Source organism: Rhincodon typus, chromosome 10, assembly GCF_021869965.1.
Source record: "Rhincodon typus isolate 14 chromosome 10, sRhiTyp1.1, whole genome shotgun sequence".
In the NCBI taxonomy this organism is placed as follows: domain Eukaryota; kingdom Metazoa; phylum Chordata; class Chondrichthyes; order Orectolobiformes; family Rhincodontidae; genus Rhincodon; species Rhincodon typus.
The window spans coordinates 47,855,567-47,861,591 of record NC_063341.1 but is presented as its reverse complement, the minus strand read 5'-3'; the positions used below and the strand labels follow the sequence as shown (position 1 = coordinate 47,861,591).

At 43.4% G+C, this 6,025-nt stretch overlaps 1 long non-coding RNA gene across 1 annotated transcript in view; it reads left to right on the top strand.

The window, feature by feature from the left end:
• LOC125484204 overlaps positions 1-1,710 on the top strand; it is a 29,842-nt gene extending 28,132 nt beyond the window's left edge. Inside the window, exon 3 of the long non-coding RNA XR_007263048.1 lies at positions 693-1,710. This is a non-coding gene — a long non-coding RNA (uncharacterized LOC125484204). The remainder of the gene's footprint in view (positions 1-692) is intronic.
• The last annotated feature ends 4,315 nt before the right edge of the window (positions 1,711-6,025 follow it).

Below are 6,025 nucleotides of genomic sequence, written 5' to 3'. Positions count from 1 at the left end.
ATCAGATAAAGGATCTGTGTCTCTCATTGGTTCAGTTGTGAGAATGGTGACCTTTACCCTTAACATACTTACTAAAATCTGGTTAATCTGAAATGTTAATGTAATCAATACAAATGTTGACAAAAACTTGGAGATAAACAATTCAGTGTATCTTCTAAATCAGCTAAACAGTTTGTCTGTAGCTGAGCTTAGGAAATGTTGCTGTTTCTACTGCTGAGCAAATAACTTCCACACATTAAGATCAGCTCCCACCATTTCTTTCTAGACAGCTTGTAATTCCTTTTGATCTTTTCATCTTAAATCATGTAAGAATACAAGAAAATTACAGCTTAATGACATCAAGTTAGTTTGATATTAACAACGCTTCAGTAACACTCCCACTTCCAAGTTAGAAAATTGTAGATTCTTTAATATTCTTGGCCATGCTGTGCTACTAAAGAATAATTACAAAGTTTGCTGAGGTTAAGGAAAACATTTACTTAAGAAACATGTCACTGTGGCTTCACCCTGCCATAAGGCTGTAAGAGCGCAAGATTTTGTGATATTGCATCACTTTCTGTGTTCATGTACATTGTCTCATTCGCATACTATCATCAGAATTAAGCCCTAATGCTACAACTCCCCAAGTTTCTGATTTTACCTATTATAATAGATCTTGTCACAGTCTCTGATTTTAAACTCTTTTTTCACAGGGACAACCACTTTGATGGCAGGTTCACCTGTCTATCTGATCGATTCAAGTCCTCTGTGTGGTCTGTCAGACTCTGCTAGCCAGGAAGATAGTTGACAGATGGCTCCAATTTAACAATCAAGCCGTCTTTTCTCAAATATATGTAAATATAGTCTTGTTCAAGTAAGAAATGCCTTTAGATTGCGTGCTGGATAGAATCAAACTCCAATGTTTGTTTGTTTATTCGTATGCTACTATACAGACCTGAACTACTTTAGACGCTATATATGTGTATAAAGATATTTTTATGAATAAAGTATATTTTTGAAATAAGCCAGTGCCTTAGCAGTCACCCGAGCCATTTTCCACTTCATCTGGAGATCAAAGTGTTTGCAGAGACGCTATGTACAATGCTGTGGATAAAAGGAGGAAGGATGTAACCAATGCCGCACTCATGCTGATGGCTACCTTCGTGTGAGGCTGCATCAAGCTGTGCACAGATGATCCTCTGTACACAAACACCAAGAATCACTTTGTACTGAGGTTCTACCTGTCCCAGTGATGTGAAGGATGGTCTGGCCTTGTTGCTGTGGAACGCTCCAAGTAGTTGGACTGTTTGGTACTATCTGACCCTCATGGAAAAATTTGCAAAGAAAACCATATTTGACCACGTGTCCATCAGGAAGTGGTCAGCCCAGAATGTCCTCAAGACACTGTAGGAAAAGGAGTGGGTTGATCCTGTTGGAAGGTTCCCAGAGCAGACTGTCAAAAAGTCATTTGGCAGAATGCCTCATCACCAGAACTTTCCAATAAGCTCCAAGACGTAGCTTACCAGGTGGTGAGAAGAGCATTGCCTGTCAGATCCTTCATGCATGCCTGTTCTCTGTGCACCGTCTTATGCTGTTGTTAAAACAGCTGTGTGAGTGAACAGACTATCACATATCCCCTTCTGGAATATACCTTTTCAAAGAAGGTACAAAGAAAGATGCTTCAGAGATAGTAGGAATTGCAGATGCTGGAGAATCTGAGATAACAAGGTGTAGAGCTGGATGAACACAACAGGCCAAGCAGCATCAGAGGAGCAGGAAAGCTGACATTTCGGGCCTAGACCCTTCTTCAGAAATGGGGGAGGGGAAGGGGGTTCTGAAATAAATAGGGAGAGAGGGGGAGACGGATAGAAGATGGATAGAGGAGAAGATAGGTGGAGAGGAGACAGCCAGGTCAAAGAGTCGGGGGTGGAGCCAGTAAAGGTGATTGTAGGTGGTGAGTTAGGGGCGAGATAGGTCAGTCCAGGGAGGACGGGGGTAGGTGGGAGGAAGGACAGGTTAGGGAGGCGGGGACGAGCTGGGCTGGTTTTGGGGTGCGCTTTGCAAAACACCTACGCTTGGTTCGCACTAAACAACTGCACCTCCCAGTCACAAACCATTTCAACTCCCCCTCCCATTCCTCAGATGACATGTCCATCCTGGGCCTCCTGCAGTGCCACAATGATGCCACCCGAAGGTTGCAGGAACAGCACCTCATATTCCGCTTGGGAACCCTGCAGCCCAATGGTATCAATGTGGACTTCACAAGCTTCAAAATCTCCCTTCCCCCCAACCGCATCCCAAAACCAGCCCAGCTCGTCCCCACCTCCCTAACCTGTCCTTCCTCCCACCTATCCCCTCCTCCCACCTCAAGCCCCACCCCTATCTCCTACCTACTAACCTCATCCCACCCCCTTGACCTGTCCGTCCTCCCTGGACTGACCTATCTCCTCCCTAACTCCCCACCTACACTCACCTTTACTGGTTCCACCCCCGCCTCTTCGACCTGTCTGTCTCCTCTCCATCTATCTTCTCCTCTATCCATCTTCTATCCGCTTCCCCCTCTCTCCCTATTTATTTCAGAACCCCCTTCCCCTCCCCCATTTCTGAAGAAGAGTCTAGGCCCGAAACGTCAGCCTTCCTGCTCCTCTGATGCTGCTTGGCCTGCTGTGTTCATCCAGCTCTACACCTTGTTACCAAAGAAAGATGCAGTAGTTTTTGTCAAGGTTTGTCCTGAGCAGCTCCATGATGCAGGACTCTGTGCTCTATAGGTTGGTGCCCAGGATGCACACTGAGACAAACATTGACTACGCCTGGAGGACCATCACCTTATTGTCTCTCTTTCGTCGGCCTGAAACTTGTTGGTCTTCTCGAGTAAAGAGCTGACATTGACTGAGTGTTGCAGATTGGCACATTTCAAGGTCCAGGACTACGTGCCGAGGGATACACTAAAGCTTGGGGCAGCTACCACCAAAATGTACGAGGGAAAGATTACCATTTAAGGTCTTTCTGCCAAAGTATAACGGTTGTCCGATTAGTTGTCAGACCCTCTCGTTGCCTCAAAATGAGCATAAGTAGTATCCTGCATAAATAGAAAATGTTTTTACAACTGTAAGGTAGCGCTGATAAATGTCAAAATTCCAATGTTTTATTTGTTTTCTTTTTCTCTGCAAAGACAGAACTGGGTTAGAATCTTTGTATGTACTTTCAGATGACTTTTTATGAATAAAGTATGTTTTTAAAATAAAAAAAGTCTGGACATGTTGATGAAGGCAGCATCTCTGGTCCATTTGACTGTTGATGACTTCTTTGACTGTGTAGAAGACTGCTTGTGTGTAGAAATGAGTGCACATCTGTTCTCTTGAACCATTCCATTTTCAGTTTCAAAGAGGAAGGACAGTGGATGTGGTGTCTGTTTCACCACTTGTTAACAAGTTTGGTCTCAAATCCAAACTGGCTCTGCTGTTTAGAGGTCTGGTAGGTTCACTGCCTTGTGACATTTCTTGTTGTTCCACATCTAACTAGAGAAGTACTTATCTTCTTTCTCCATCACATTTTTCAAACGTTATCTTGTTAATGCAGCATGAGTATATGTGAGAGAGTATGGAGTGAGTTCTCAGTCCTCTTCCCATGAGGAATTCACATGGAGCTAAATCATTTTAGAACTGAGTGAAAGAAAGATTGCTCAGAAGTGAAACTTGAATGTCATTGTTTTTCTTCAGCCATACTTTAGCTATCACAATTTTAAAGGCCTCCACTTGCCGGAGGTCCCTTTGTCTGCAAACTAACCACTCCAATCAAGCCCTGAAAGCTGCTGTCTAATTCCATCAAAATTTGCCTTGTCCCAATTTAGGACTTGAACCTGTGGACCAGTTTTGTCCCTCTCCATAACTATTTTAAAATTAATAGAACTATGGTCACTGGTTCCAAAGTGCTCCCTCACTGTCACCTCAGTCACTTGTCCTGCCCTATTTCCCAAGAGTAGGTCGACTTTTTCCCCTTCCTGAGTAGGACCCTCTATATACTGCTTGAGGAAACTTTCCTGAACACACTTAACAAATTCCAGCCCATCTAAGCCCTTAACACTATGGCAGTCCAGTCTACGTTAGGAAAATTAAAATCCCCCACTATGACAACCCTATTGCTCCTGCAAGTCTCCCCAATCTCCCTACTGATTTGTTCCGTTGACTATTTGGGGGCCTCTAGTACAGCCCCAATAATGTCACAATTCCCTTCTTATTTCTTAGCTCCACCCACAAAGCCTCTCTGGATGATCCCTCAGTTATTTCATCTCTGACTACTGCTGTGACACTGTCCTTAAGCAAAAATGCAATTCCCCCTCCCTTCTTCCCTCTACTTCTGTCCTGCCTAAAGCACCTGTACCCTAGCACATTAAGTTGCCAGTCCTGTCCCTCCCTTAGCCATGTTTCTGTAATGGCTATAATATCCTAGCCCCATGTACGTATCCATGCCCTGAGTTCATCAGCCTTACCTGTCAGCCCTCTTGCATTGAAATAGGTGCAATTTAACCCAACAGGCATTCCTTGCTCCCTGTTCTGTTCCAGCCTGACCTTCAACTTGCCATTTCTGATGACTGTACCTCCTTCCAGCCTCACACTTGCATCCCTGCTATTGAGGATCTCACCATCAGAGGGGGAGTGGGCCGAGGAATGGCAAATAGAGTTTAATGGTTTGTGGGCAACAACAAGCAGTTTGCTGAGATATATCCATACAAGGGAACAATTAGCAATTAACTGAAGTAGCAGCAGTTATTTCTGTTGAACAAGAAGGTCATGCCACATGACCCCTAGAATGCAGGTCGTTAGCATCGCCCAATACAGTCAGCAGTTACTTCGGGTTCAGAGACCATCTGTGTGGCTTGAGACAGTCACGCAAGCATTAATCATAAGGGAAGGCTTAGGTGCTATGAGCAGATGGTGGGGACTCATAACTCATGAAGAATATGCAGAAGTGGAAGTCCTGTTGAAATTACAGGACTCAGCATCTTGCAAGAAAATAATCTGTATCCTGTTTTTGCAGTAAAGGATTAACATAGTTTATTTTATACAATGTTGCATGTAACCATTGTGATGCAAAAATGTGTAAATATGTTGTTTTGAGTTGTAAATGGCAAAGTGTCTTGCAGCTTGACTGTAAGGCCTCTTCCACACAGTGTTGGTACAAGCTTGAATAAAGACCACCTTGGTACGACTACACAGACTGAAGATTCGATTTGTCCAATCTCTCCAACATTGATGAACTCAAAACTTCAGGTTGATCCACAATTTGCTGAATGAAATTGACAGTTAGCTGTGAGACTTTGCATTCACTGTTGATTATTAGTTCTGCTTCCTGGAGGTGTTGTAGCGCAACTCATTGCCTCGTGCCAGGTTCTGTCTGTATGGATCTGTGGATCAGCACATCATCCATGTGATATCCAGTCCTTCAAGGATCTTGACACTGTCCTGTGAAAGATTTTTGGTCCTGATGTAATGCTGTTGTTTAATCCTTTGAAGCAAAATTTTGCAGAGTAATGAAGAATGTGAGCAACTTAGATTCTTCATCTCGGGGCAGTTGTCAAAAACCGTTATTTGCATGCGCTTCATGAGCATTGAACTCTTCCCCAATTCTTTTCAAGCTCTTGTCTGCAGACTACTTAGAAAGAAATTGGTGTTCAACTGTTTTACTCAGCTGTGTAAGAGCTACGCAGATTCTGATCAATCCATTGGGTTTTGGTATTAGAACCATCTCCAAGCACAAGCTTGATGTTTCCATCATGGGTGAAATAATCCATTGAGCCAATTTCCTTCTTTAACTTTGCAAGAGTGGATGAGGAATTTTTCTGCATGTAAACAGAAAGACTGGTTTCATTTCAGGATGTAGCATGATGTGGCTTCCTGTCATCAACTATCCTAGTCTTGTGAACAGCTGTGGAAATACAGCTTGGAAGTTTTGACTCAACTTCTCAGCTTTCCAGTTCGTCAAATCTACAAATCAGACATAAGTTGGTAAAAGCATTCCTTAAGAGTGAGCAGCTCAGCAATGATGT